This window comes from Triticum aestivum, chromosome 1A, assembly GCF_018294505.1.
Source record: "Triticum aestivum cultivar Chinese Spring chromosome 1A, IWGSC CS RefSeq v2.1, whole genome shotgun sequence".
Lineage (NCBI taxonomy): Eukaryota > Viridiplantae > Streptophyta > Magnoliopsida > Poales > Poaceae > Triticum > Triticum aestivum.
In genome coordinates, this window is record NC_057794.1 from 398,431,346 (window position 1) to 398,446,415 (window position 15,070).

The window sequence follows — 15,070 nt, forward strand, 5'->3', positions numbered from 1 at the left end:
TTGCATGAGACTTTGGGTACTAGGCTAGAATTTAGTACAGCTTATCATCCGCAGACAGATGGACAGACCGAGAGAGTTAATCAGATTTTGGAGGATATGCTGAGAGCTTGTGCGCTAGATTATGGATCTAGTTGGGACGATAATTTGCCATATGCAGAGTTCTCTTACAACAATAGCTATCAGACCAGTTTGAAGATGGCCCCTTTCGAAGCTTTGTACGGAAGGAGGTGCAGGACACCGTTGTCATGGGACGAAGTTGGAGACCGCCAGTTGTTTGGACCAGATCTGATTAAAGAGTCTGAACAGAAGGTGAAGTTGATTCGCAATAGGCTCAAGGTAGCCTAGTCCAGGCAGAAGAGCTACGTAGATTCTAAACGCAAGGAGATAGTTTACGAAGTCGGAGACAGAGCTTATCTTCGAGTATCCCCACTTCGAGGGATTAAGCGCTTTGGAGTTAAGGGGAAGTTAGCGCCACGATTTGTAGAACCATATCGAGTTTTGGAGTGTATGGGAGAAGTGGCCTACAAGTTGGAATTGCGAGAAGGATTGACAGGAGTTCATGATGTGTTCCACGTTTCTCAGTTGAAGAAGTGTCACGCGGAGATGGCTGACATACCTTTGAGAGACACAGTGCCATTGGAAGCAATTCAGTTGGATAACAATTTGACCTATGAGGAGAAACCAGTCAAGATTCTCGAGTTTACCAGCCGAGTCACTCGCAGCAAAGTTATCAAGTTTTGCAAAGTTCAGTGGAGCCACCACACGGAGGATGAAGCCACCTGGGAGCGAGAGGAATATTTGCTCAAGGACCACCCTCACCTATTTTCTAGCCAACCCGAATCTCGAGGGTGAGATTCATCTTAAGGGGGGTAGGTTTGTAACATCCCAAATTTTCAATTTGGAATGTTATACATTAGGTCATCATGCATATCATATTTTATTTTGCTTTTGGTTTTGATCCTAGAAAATCCTAAGCAACTCAAGGACCCACGGAGAGAGTTGGGGATTTCGTTCTTTACATATTTGAGTTTCCTCAAATTTTGTAAACAGGATCATTTGATTTTATTTATTTTATCATCAATTATTTCTATTACAAAAATATGAGAGAGGGAATAAAATGACTTTCCCAAAATATAGAAATATTGAGGATTTAATAAAAAAATCAAATAAGATTTATTTTGGAGTTTTTCGGTATTTTTAATTGAATTTAGGAAAAATGCGGGTTTTTCAAAGTTGTAGTTTGGGCCCAGATAAATGTTCACTTAATCGGGCTTGATTTTAGAAACCCGGGAAAATTTATTTCGTGATTTTTGGAGTCTGCTTAGTATTTCTTTTTATTTTTCTTCCGAGCGTAATTATTAAAAAAACGAAACCGACTATGGGCCGTACCCGAGCGGGAATCCGCCCGGGGCGCCTTCATATAGCGCCGCACCCGAGCCCCCAGCCCACACCAGCTCCGCGCCCGATCCGCCGCCGCCGCCGCCGCCGGAGCAGCGCGCCGCCGCCTCGACTTCCGTGCCGATTTTTTTTTTAAAAAATAATAAAAAAATTTCTCGTCGGTTTTATTTTTCGAATTTTTTTTATTTTTTTATTTTTTAAATTATTTTCGGATTAGGTTAATTACCGATTAATCTGTTCGTCGTTTTTCTTTTTCGTCGAATTTTCCACGGTTATTTTCTGATCGCGATTTCTGATCCGATTTTCGTTTTAGTATAACTTTTCGCTCGTTTATCTGAATCAGGCAATTCAAGCGCCTGGAGTTTCGTCTCGAAACCCTCTTTCCGAATAATCAACTTAAACATGTTTTTGCTAATGTAAAATTTGACTTAGATCCAGATTACTAGAATGAAGTTGTTTTCTTTCGCCGTTTGACTTCTTTTGCTTCGTTCGATTTGATTCTTTTTGCAAACCAGGGTTCTTAAATTGAACTTTCTGGTTAGATCTTCTATTTGAGTTTTACCTGTGCATTAGATGAGTACTTATTGTATGCTTGTTTGTTTGTCTGCGATAGAATACCCGGAGTGCGCCGCCTGTTACTTTGAATCTCTAGGTTTCGCGGATCATCAGCAAGGCAAGTAACACTTTGATCATACCTTTTTCTACAACCCAGTTTTATTGCATTAGATGAATCTTCACACATTGCATGGTTAGGATCTAATTAAATTGTGGGATGGGATGTAGATGAGGTAGTACCTATTACCTGTTTATTATCAAACCTTTGGGAGTTACTTCTACGTTTGCTTATTATGCCATGCTATGCTAGTAGACGTGGATTGGGTGAGTGATATCCATGACAGATGTGAGATTGATAATTAATGGTTTATCTAAGGTGGCAACCTAACACACATCTGGGTGGATTGAGGCACCTGGGTATTCCAGGACTTGCCTGTTTTTATTTTGGACCGCCACCCAGGCTCAAAGGGATCATGAGATTATTCATACTAGAAACTTCCGTGTGCAGCCACAAGCCATTATGGGCTCTGGCATAGTTGAGTAAGTCGTGCGAACTCCTACAGGGTAGACTAGCAGATGTAGGAGAAAGTAGGTGTACCGATCTACCCATCGTAAGGTGCTAGCGCTTCTGAAAGACTATGTCTCGGTCATCCGTTTCTCAAACACCATGTAGTGCGAGAAATCCAACGGAGGCGATCGAGTCCTGTGGGGAAAAGTGCGCAAACCTCTGCAGAGTGTATAAACTAATCATGATTAGCCGTGTCCCTGGTTATGGACATCTTGAGTATCTAGTACCTGGATTATCATGTGAATCTCAACATGTTACTCTAAAGTTAATTTTGTTGGGTTTTAATGATGTTACTTAATTGGGATTGAGAATGTTGTCAACCATTCTCAATGTTTAACAACCACCATGATAGTAATTAATTTTATTCCTTTGAAGTAGGGAAAAATTGGCTTTACGCAAAAACTGTAACCATAGAGCTTTCCACCAGCCAAATATGCATATAGTATAGTTGTTTCATTCTATTACTCTCTATGTGTTACCTTGCCAGCATATTCCATCTGCTGACCCATTTTCGGGCTGCAACGTTAATGTTGCAGACTTTTCAGACAACGATTAAGGAGTTTTTAGGTCGTGGTTCTATACTCAGTGATGCCGTTGGAGTTGATGGACTCACTTACCTTCCAAGCCTTCCGCTATTATCGTTATTAGATGGCCTTAAGCCATATTTATTGTAATAAGCCCTCTTTTGAGACACTCGATGTAATAAGTGTGTGATTGCTACTCTGCTATAAATCCTCCGAGTACTGTGTGGTGTCAGCATTACTGATCCAGGGATGACACCGGAGCACAGAGATCAGACTGTTTGAGGTCTGGTAGCTACACGAGCGGCTTTCTCCGGGCCTTCATTGAATTCTACAACCTCCAACCGCACCACCTCACCCCGAACACGGTGGTGCTGCTGTCCGCCTTCGTCACTCTATGCGAAGGCTTCCTCGGCATCCTCCCCACCATCGAGCTTTGGGGGGAGTTTTTCTACACCAAGCTCGACACCGTTGTCGCGGGCGTTCCGGCTCAATGCGGCGCCTTCATTGCGGTGCGGAGGCCGGGAGGCGACACTCCATTTCCTCCCATCATGCTGATCCAGTCGGTGAAGATGTGGCAGCAGTCGTACTTCTACATGAAGAGCATCTTCGCGGAAGGTGACTGGGTCAACCTGCCGGCTTACATTGCCGGCCCGCCGGCCGGGAGGCGGCCCAACTGGTCGTACCGGGCCAAGACACTATCGCTAATGGAGTCCTGGATTAGGGGGTCTCCAGACAGCTGGACTATCTCCATTGGCCGGACTATTAGATTATGAAGATACAAGATTGAAGACTTCGTCTCGTGTCCGGATGGGACTCTACTTGGCGTGGAAGGCAAGCTAGGCAATACGGATATGAATATTTCCTCCTTTGTAACCGACCTTGTGTATCCCTAACCCTCTCCGGTGTCTATATAAACCGAAGGGTTTTAGTCCGTAGGACAACAACCATCACATACAATCATACCATAGGCTAGATTCTAGGGTTTAGCCTCTCTGATCTCGTGATAGATCTACTCTTGTAATACCCATATGATCAATATCAATCAAGCAGGACGTAGGGTTTTACCTCCATCAAGAGGGCCCGAACCTGGGTAAAACATCGTGTCCCTTGCATCCTATTACCATCCGGCCTAGACGCATAGTTCAGGACCCCCTACCCGAGATCCGCCGGTTTTGACACTAGCATTGGTGCTTTCATTGAGAGTTCCTCTGTGTCGTCGCCGTTAGGCTTGATGGCTCCTACTATCATCGATAGCGATGCGGTCCAGGGTGAGACTTTTCTCCCCAGACAGATCTTTGTATTCGGCGGCTTTGCACTGCGGGCTAATTCACTTGGCCATCTGGAGCATATTGAAAGCTACGCCCCTGGCCATCAGGTTAGATTTGGAAGTTTGAACTACAAGGCCGACATCCGTGGAGACTTGATCTTCCACGGATTCGAGCCACAGCCGGGCGCGCCGCACTATCACGATGGGTATGACCTAGTTCTGCCGCTGAACAGTACCCCAGAGGTTGCGCCCGCATCAGCTCCGACCCTTAGCTCGGAGCCAACTGCGCCAGTCGAGGACGGGTGGTTAGACACCACCTTAGGGGTTGCAGTCTGAACGGTGATCGAGCCGAACACCAGCCTAAACCTCTGCGCAGCCCGTGACTCCAAGGGGCCGGACTCTTTTCCGGACTCCGAACCATCCGCGCGCCTGCCAATCGAATCCGATTGGGCGCCGATCATGGAATTCATTGTCGCGGATATCTTTCAGCACTCGCCCTTCGGTGACATTCTGAATTCACTAAGGTCTCTCTCTTTGTCAGGAGAGCCCTGGCCGGATTATGGCCAACAAGATTGGGATGCGGACGACGAAGAAATTCGACGCCCACCCACCACCCACTTCGTAGCCACCGTTGATGATTTAACCGACATGCTCGACTTTGACTCCGAAGACATCGACGGTATGGATGACGATGCAGGAGACGAACATGAACCAGCACCTACAGGGCACTGGAAAGCCACCTCGTCATATGACATATACCTGGTGGATACACCCAAAGAAGGCAGTGGCGACGGGATAGCGGAGGATGACCCCTCCAAGAAGCAACCCAAACGCCAGCGTCAGCGGCGCCGCTCTAAATCCCGCCAAAGCAAAAGTGGTGATACCAGCACAGGAGATAATAACACTCTGGATAGAGCCGAAGAAAACAACAAACCCCTCCAGCAAGATTTAGAGCAGGAGGTTGGAGGAGCCAGCTCTCCTGAAAGAGCGGCAGACAGAGAGGAGGAGGATGACAATCACATGCCCCCCTCCGAAGACAAGGCAAGCCTCGGCGACGATGAATTCACCGTCCCAGAGGATCCCATCGAACAAGAGCGCTTCAAGCGTCGGCTTATGGCCACGACAAATAGCCTGAAGAAAAAGCAGTAGCAGCTTCAAGCTGATCAAGATCTGCTAGCTGACAAATGGAGCGAAGTCCTCGCAGCCGAGGAATATAAACTCGAGCGCCCCTCCAAGAGTTACCCAAGGCGCAGGTTACTACCCTGAATGGAGGAAGAAGTGTATGATACGGTTGACCGCCCACCTCGTGGCCGCGATAGAGAGGCATTCCAGCTAAAAACTCAGCCTCCACCTCAACGCCATTCAAATAAAAAGGCATGGGGAGATACGCCAGACCTGTGAGACATATTGGAGGACAAGGAAAAGCATTCAAGATCGATCTACGGATCACGAGGGCGCACCACTCTACGAGACGACAAACGTCACGCCGGATACAGTAAAAGCAAATCCGGCCGGGCCGAACACAGCGGGCAAGACCCATTTGAGCTGCGTCGAGATATAGCCCAATATAGAGGCGCCGCACACCCCTTATGCTTCACAGACGAAGTAATGGAACATCAATTCCCAGAAGGTTTCAAACCTGTAAATATTGAATCATATGACTGCACAACAGATCCTGCAGTATGGATTGAGGACTTCCTCCTCCACATCCACATGGCCCGTGGCGATGACTTACACGCCATCAAATATCTCCCACTAAAGCTCAAAGGACCAGCGCGGCATTGGCTTAACAGCTTTCCAGCAGACTCCATTAGCTGTTGGGAAGATCCAGAAGCCGCATTCCTAGACAAATTTCAGGGCACTTTTGTGCGACCCCCAGACACTGATGATTTGAGCCACATAATTCAGCAGCCAGAAGAGTCGGCCAGATAATTCTGGACTCGGTTCCTTACAAAGAAAAATCAAATCATCGACTGTTCAGATGCAGAGGCCTTAGCGGCTTTCAAGCACAACATCCGAGACGAGTGGCTAGCCCGGCACCTTGGTCAGGAAAAGCTGAAATCTATGGCAGCTCTCACGACACTCATGACCCGCTTTTGTGCGGGAGAAGACAGCTAGCTGGCTCGCAGTAATAACATATCAAAGAACCATGGTACCTCAGATACCAAGGATGGCAATAGCAGGTCACGTCGCAACAAGCATAAGCGCCGCATTAACAGCGAAAATACTGAGGATACGGCAGTCAATGCCGGATTCAAAGGCTCTAAACCCGGTCAGCAGAAAAAGCCATTCAAACAAAGTACGCCGGGTCCGTCCAGCTTGGACCGTATACTCGATCGCTCCTGTCAAATACACGGCACCCCAGACAAGCCAGCCAATCACACCAACAGGGATTGTTGGGTGTCCAAGCAGGCCGGCAAGTTAATTGCCAAAAACAAGGACAAGGGGCCGCATAGCGATGACGAGGAGGAAACCCAGCAGCCGCACAGTGGAGGACAGAAGAGGTTTCCCCCGCAAGTGCGGACGGTGAACATGATATACGCAACCCACATCCCCAAGAGGGGGCGGAAGCGTGCGCTCAGGGGCGTATATGCATTGGAGCCAGTCGCCCCAAAGTTCAACCCTTGGTCCTCCTGTCTGATCACCTTCGATCGTAGGGACCACCCCACTAGTATCTGTCATGGCGGATTCGCCGCACTGGTCCTAGACCCAATCATCAACAGATTTCACCTCACTCGAGTCCTTATGGACGGCGGCAGCAGCCTGAACCTGCTTTATCAGGACACAGTGTGCAAAATGGGTATAGACCCCTCAAGGATCAAACCCACAAAAACAACCTTTAAGGGCGTCATTCCAGGTGTAGAGGCCCATTGCACAGGCTCAATTACACTGGAAGTGGTCTTCGGATCCCAGGATAACTTCTGAAGCGAAGAGTTAATCTTCGATATAGTCCCATTTCGCAGTGGTTATCACGCACTGCTCGGGCGAACCGCATTCGCTAGATTCAATGCGGTAGCGCATTATGCATACCTCACGCTCAAGATGCCAGGACCTCACGGAGTCATTACAGTCAATGGAAACACAGAGCGCTCTCTCCGAACAGAGGAGCACACCGCAGCCCTCGCAGCAGAAACGCAAAGCAGCCTCTCAAGGCAATCAACCAGTTCAGCGCTTCATAGCCCGGACACCTTCAAGCGCGCTCGGGGCAATCGGCAAATAGACCGCCTAGCGCGATCTGAGCTCGCGTAGCAATACGGCGGCCACCCCAATCCCAGCCCAGTGGCGAAACTCATGCCGTGCGTACATAATTACGCATTAAAAATACCATGGGCACAGGTGGGGAGGGGGGCACAACTACGACATGCCCCAAGACGCGACCTAAGCTGCACTAGGGGCTCCCCGTTCGGTTATTTTTCTTTTTTCAGGACCTTAATCTCTGGAAACACTGTCCGGCAGCACTATTGCCCAACACATGATGCAGCAACCAAGGAGGCAGACAACTAGGTCATACCACGGAATTCCCAGGTTGATTACAGTAACGAGTGGAATATTCAATTTAATATCATTCCTCAACTTGCCCTTGGAAGGGACATAGTCCTACTCTGTGCTTATTGCACTATCTGTATCACTCTGCTTTAACGCAATTTTTCAATAAATAGTGCATGACATTACGACTATTATTGCATTCCTGTTATATATATATATATATATATATATATGTTCATTAATGATGCCTTGCAACCGTACACTATGGTACGGCCAATACACCAGGGGCTTATGTACCCCACAATGCGGTGTGAAAAGTCCGAACACTTTCACAAGTGCGGCACCCCGAACTTATAGCATTATATGCATCAGCTCCGAATCATGTCTTTGGTCAAATGTTGGGTTTGCCCGGCTCCTATGTTTTGGTACCTTACGTTCCGCTCTATCGACTAAGGTAGCGCTGGGAGAACTACTACGATTGTGCCCCAGTTCTGCTGGGTTTAGCACCTCAGTAGAGAAAGCTAAAACTGACTATCATGATAAGGCGAGAGATTGGTCGCTGTTTGGCGAGGTTTTTCGAGTCCCTAAAGACTTATGCCGCTTAGGGCAAGGGGTCGGCCCTGTCCGGCTTACATGCGTGTATCGCGCCCCGAATTCGGCCTTCCGAATACCAGGGGCTTCGCCGAAATTTAAAATTATAGAATTCTATGGCTAAGTGAGAGCGATAAAGCATTATTAGTCCGGTTGCCTTGTTCGTTGTGCTGAGCACCTCCCTCGAAGGACCCAAATATGGGAACAAGAGTGCTCAGGTTTATCCCGAACGCCCCAGCACTCATGGCATGGGGGCAGAAGCTGAGGAGTAGCCATCTCTCAGATTGGATAAACAGCCAAACAGAAGGTAATATTTTAAATTCAAACAAGCGTTGCATAGCGCATATGAAACAAGTTTTCATAAATACAGGATAAAACGAGAAAGTTTACTCAAATGTTACATCTTTCGAACACTCATCCGCGATGAGATGGGCACCCAGCAGAACACCCTCGCAGTACATCTCGGGGTGGCGGTGCTGCTTGCCCTCTGGCGGGGCATCCTTGATTAGCTTCACGGCGTCTAGCTTGACCCACTGCAGTTTCACACGGGCAAAAGCCCGGCGTGCACCTTCAATGCAGAAGAATCGCTTGACGACCTCTAGCCACGGGCAGGCATCCACAAGCCGCCTCACCAGGCTGAAGAAGCTATTCGAAATGGCGTCGCCAGGCCACAGCCGAACTATAAAGCTCTTCATGGCCTGATCAGCCGCCTTATGTAACTCGACCATCTGCTTCAGTTGGTCCCTCATCGGCACCAGATGTTCGGCCTCAGCATACTGAGACTAGAATAGCTTCTTTGTCGAGCTCTCATCCTCGGCCTGGTAAAATTGTGCGGCATCGGACACACTGCGGGGCAAATCTGCGAATGCTCCTGAAGAGCTCCGGATCCGGGTAAGTAATCGGTAATTTACTTTTACATGCTTGCTTTGCATATAGAAAGCCTTACCTGCCGCTATCTTCTTCATCGCGTCAATCTCTTGGAGGGCCTTTTGGGCTTCGGCCTTGGCACTTATTGCACTCTCGAGGGTCTTGGCAAGCTCAGGCTCCCGCGTCTTGGAGTCAAGCTCTAACGCCTCGTGCTTCGTCACGAGAGCCTGGAGCTCTTGCTGCACCTCACCCACCCGAGCCTCGTGCTTCTCTCGCTCGGTGCGCTCCTGGGCCGCTTTCTCTTTGGCCTAGGCTAGCGCTTGCTTCAGGGTCGCCACCTCGGTCGTGGCCCCTGGCAAACATACAATGATCCTGTCATTTTGCAATCGCGTCCTTTTTTATATATACACATCTATAGACAGGGTATTACTTACCCTTGTTCTCCTTGAGCTGTGTCACATCCCTGGCTTTGCTATGCACTTGGGCTAGCTTGGTTGCTGCATCATGTCTAAATTCAAATGAAATTTTGAATTGGGGATGTTCAAACCCTAGCAGATAATAATTTTAACTAGGTTCAATTCAAATATTTTCATTGGACCCAAAATGCCCTCCAAAAATGTTCATTATTTCTGGGAAAAGGTTAAAACCTTAATCAGAGGTCATGCACATTTTTCCAATGCATTTATGGTTTTTGAATTAATTCATAATTGTATTTGAGTTGGAGCAAATAAATTCTATAAATATTTTTATTGCTCCAATAATCCTGGAATATTTTGTGGAGCTCTAGGATAAACCTTAATGCATCCACAATAATTTCCAGAGAGCTGCAAAATAATTTGGTTAAGAAACCAAATTAAAACAAAAACTGCAAAATAGAAAACAGAAATTAAATTAGAGGAGAGAGAGAGACCTACCTGGCGCCTACCTGTGCGGCCTGCTGCAGAAGCCGGCCCAGCCCATCTCCACTTTCCCCTGTCGTCTTCCCCGCGCCAGTAGGCAGCGTGCATGGCCGACGGGCGTCGACGCTGCCTCGGCCACCTCCTGCTTCCCCGGCCACCTCCTGCTTCCCCGGCCCCTTCTAGCGACGCCTGGAGGCGCCACGCAGCCCCCTGGTCCCTCTCGCTCACTCCCTCGAGCTCATCCCCCTCCTCTGTTCTCTCTCTCGCACGCAGCCACCAAACACACCCGCCGCCGCCGTGCGTTGCCACTGTGGCCACAGCCACTGCCTCGTCCCGCCGATGCTCTCAGAGGCGCCGCCGCCACCTACTCTCCCTCCTCTCCGAGCTACACGAGCCAGGACGGCCCCAAGAAGACGCTTGCGGCCTTCTTCTCCGACCACGGCCGCCGGATGCCGCCGACCGATTCGCCGTCTCCACCGCCTCCCCGAGCACGCCGACCTTCTCTTCGAACTCACCGTGAGCCCCTGTCCATTTCCCCTCTCTCCCCATGCCCGTCCGTGCCTTCTAACCACCGTGGCTGTCGGAGCCGACAGTTCCTCGCCGCCGGCGATGACGCAGACGAGGCTAGAGCCACCGTAGCTAACTCCCGAGCACGGCAACGTGCTTAGCACTCTTCCAGGAGCCGGGCGCGCCCACCCGTGCGACCTGCCGTGCCCCCTAGCGCCAACCCCGACCTCGCCGTGCTCCGGCCGCCGCCTTGTTCGCCGCCGTCGCCAAGTCCGACCTCCCCAGCACGAACGGATGCCACGATTCGATGCGCGCGAGCCTGGGCATCCCATAGAGCCCCTCCGCCGCTCTTTTGGTCATCGGAGGGCGAATCCCGACGCTCTCCGCCGTCCCTGGCCTCGCCGGCGAGGAGCCTCGGGTCAACTCCGGCGAGTTTGGCCCGGGTTTGACCCCAGTTTGACTCCCCCTGACTCAATGACAGGTGGGGCCCAGCTCTGTTAGTTAATTAGGATTAGTACTAATTGAATTAGTTAAACTAACTACCCCTGCTGACACTGACAGTGGGCCCCGTGGCTATTAATTTGATTAGTTAGAATTAATTAACTCTGTTAGTCACTTGTGTCACTGACGTGTGGACCCCGCTGGTCAGGTTTGACCCGGACCAGCCCCTGTTGACCTGTGACGTCATCCAACGTCATGCTGACGCAATAATTCCTTTCTGGAATTTAGATAAATCTTAAATGATTTAATATTTTCAGAAAATGCCCTAAACTTCCAAAAATCATATAAAATCAACCGTAACTCCAAATGGAATAAATTATATATGAAAAATTATCAGAAAAATTCAAGGAATCCATCTGTACCATTTTCATGCATGTTTGAACAATGTTTGTCCTCTGTTTTGGACAAAACAAATAAAGGGCATTTAAATAACCATATATGGAGTTGGAATTTGAATCATGTATTCGAACCAACTTCATTTAAATCATAGCTAGGTGCATTAGCCCAAAACACATTCATATTGCCATGTCATAGCATGCATCATATTGTGCATTGCATTGATCGTGTTTCTTCTGTGTTTGCCGGTGTTGTTCCCCCTCGATAGACGTTGCACCGATGATGTGATCGTTGACACTGATGAAGACTCAATGCTATCTTCAAAGTGCCAGGCAAGCAAACCCCCCTTGTTCATTCCGATACAATCCTACTCTCTCGCTCCTGCTCTCTTTTACTGCATTACGACAACAACGATTCATCTGTTACTTGCTGCGGTAGCTGAACCCCTTTATCCTCTGCATGACCTGTCATTGCCACAGTAAATAGATGAAACCCACTAGCATGAGTAGGAGTTGTTTGAGCCTGTTGTGCCTACTCATTCATGCTTGTTTGTCATGCCTGCTACTGCTTAGAGTTGAGTCAGGTCTGATTCCATCGGGGATGAATTGGAGGTGTGTGAACATGTCCTACTGGGTATGAGCTAAGTGTGTGAACACGATTTGGTAAAGGTAGCGGTGAGAGGCCATGTAGGAGTACATGGTGGGTTGTCTCATTGAAGCCGTCCTTAGGAACTGAGTTCTGTGTTTGTGATCCATGATTCAGCTACTACCATGCATTGGGCCCTGAAATATGACCCCGCTCGACTTCTTAATCACCCTTGTCCTCTGTCCAGGAGTTGCAAGTAGTTTCTGGTGTTTGTAGTATGCTGGAGGCCGTGCACAGCGCTGACCGGAGGGGTGGGGTGTGATGCGGTAGGCACGTGGCACGGTGTACCGGGTGCCCGTTTGGTTTCTCGGGAACCCTGCACACATTGTTTGGGGCTGTGAGCGAAACTCCGGCCGGATCTCCTCGCGGATGGAACCCGAATAGGCGACAAACCTGGACTAGAGACTTGAGTGTTTAGGTAGGTCGTGGTCTACACCCACGTTGGCTTTCGCTTGAAGTCTGCCGAGCACATGTCGTGTGCAGACGCTAAGTGGTGGAAACGTGTATGAAGAAGTACACCCCTGCAGGGTTAACATCATCTATTCGAATAGCCGTGTCCGCGGTAAAGGACTTCTGGGTTGCTTATATCAGTTCATAGACAAGTGAAAGTGGATACTCTAAAATACGCAAGATAAGCGTGAGTGCTATGGATGGCGTTCTCGTAGGGAGACGGGAGAGGTTCCATAGTGGTGTATTGGTTGGTGAATATGTGGACTCGTGTGCGCCACCTCAAAAGAGTTACCTGCAGTAGTAGTTTAGGATAGCCACCGAGTCAAAGTTGGCTTGCTGCTGTTAAAGTCCACCATCCCCTTTGTTGATAATGATGCATATGTAGTTAGTTCTGATGTAAGTCTTGCTGGGTACATTTGTACTCACGTTTGCCTATTTTATGTTTTTGCAGAGAGACTTCGGTCTCGCTAGTAGTTCCACGTGGACTTCGATGTTTAGCTTGTTACCTCAGCTACGATTTTGTGCCTCGGCAGGATTTGGTAGATAGTCAGGCTTCTCAGCCTTTTTCATTTATAGATGTCCGTACTCATACATGATAGCTTCCGCTTGTGCTTTGCCTTGTATGCTCTGAATGTTGGGTCATGAGACCCATGTTTGTAATATCTCGCTCCTCGGAGCCTATTGAATAAAATACTTGAGTCGTAGAGTCATGTTGTGATGCCATGTTGTATTTGCACATATCGAGCATATTGTGTGTATGTTATTGAAATGCTTGGTATGTGTGGGATCTGACTATCTAGTTGTTTATCCTTAGTAGCCTCTCTTACCGGGAAATGTCTCCTAGTGCTTCCACTGAGCCATGGTAGCTTGCTACTGCTCCGGAACACTTAGGCTGGCCGGCATGTGTCCTTCTTCGTTCCTGTGTCTGTCCCCTCGGGGAAATGTCACGGGATGAATACCGGAGTCCTGTTAGCCCGCTACAGCCCGGTTCACCGGAGTCCTGCTAGCCCAGTGCTATAGCCTGGATTCACTCGCTGATGACCGACACGTTCGAAGCTGGGTCATGGATGCCTGTCCCTGTAAGTTTGTGCCACTTTGGGTTTACGACTAGCCATGTCAGCCCGGGCTCCTTATCATATGGATGCTAGCGACATTATCATATACGTGTGCCAAAAGACGCAAACGGTCCTGGGCAAAGGTAAGGCGACACCCGTGGGAATATCGTCTGTGAGGCCGCAAAGTGATATGAGGTGTTACATGCTAGATCGATGTGGCATTGAGTCGGGGTCCTGACAGCGTTGGTATCAGAGCTTGACTGCCTGTAGGATTACCAAGCCAAACTGGTCGAAGTCGAGTCTAGAAATGCTTTAGTTATGTAAGGGAATTGATTGTGGGATGGAACGTAAGGCTCTTTTTACTACTTATACCTCATGCCCTTCTGATCTGAGTCATCTTATCTTTTCTACGGGGTTAAGGAACTAGGCTTTCTCTTCTTTCTATCAGGATCACGTGTTACTAATCCGTAGATCTATAGAACTGTTGGACTTAAGCCTCAGTCCAGTTCCTACTATTTCTGTATGTTAACTGATGATCTCGAAACCTTGATATTGTGCTTCTGAGTGGTTATGCCACCATTTTTGTGATTGTCTCAAATCTTTTTGAGCATTTACAACCGTTATGCTGTCCGAGTCATCCCTGGTTTCTAAACAATCTGATGCACTTGCAAGTCCTTTCCCTCTGGTTTTTATGTTCCTTTGGGCCAGGTTAATCACACTAATCGGTGAGTTGAGGTACTCTGTTGCCTTGACATATATGTTGGAGTTCTTATTATGACCCTAGGTGTCTTAGGGGGTCATCTAATAATTTAGCCATAACTTGTGTTCCAGTGTGATGATTCTGTCCTTTCTTCTCGAAAGCATCCCGTGATACCACTTAGTAGTAGGTATTCTACTTTTGGGTTTCTGAACCCGAGATTCACTCTACTTACTTCATGTTGATACTGTTTGCTAGTTCCTTTAGGATATTAGTAACTTGCGATAGTCCTCGAGGTCCGTGGTATTTCCTTCTTCCAAATACTATGAACCGCTTATGGCAGATGTTTATTGGATCAAAAGATCACAATCAGAGTACTCTTGAGAAGTTCTCCATTCATAAATCATGACTCTGCCAGTCCTACTTCCTTGCATGGGTTATCTGGAAGAAACCTGTTGAACTTGGTTCGACATATTAATCTATGCATCCACAACTCGAAAGGATATATGTCCCCTTGAGTTGTCCCTCTTCATTCGTATTCCGACCTTCGTCTATCAATTGATAGTCAGGAGTAATTGTGCATTCGTGTTATCGATGCTTATTATTATTGTGGTCCGTCAAGCCATTCTATCGCGGAATGACTAGGAGAAACAAACTCCAGTACCTCTTCCATATCCAGGATTGGGTCAAGAAGTTGTGCTCCGCAGAACAAATTGCTAATCCA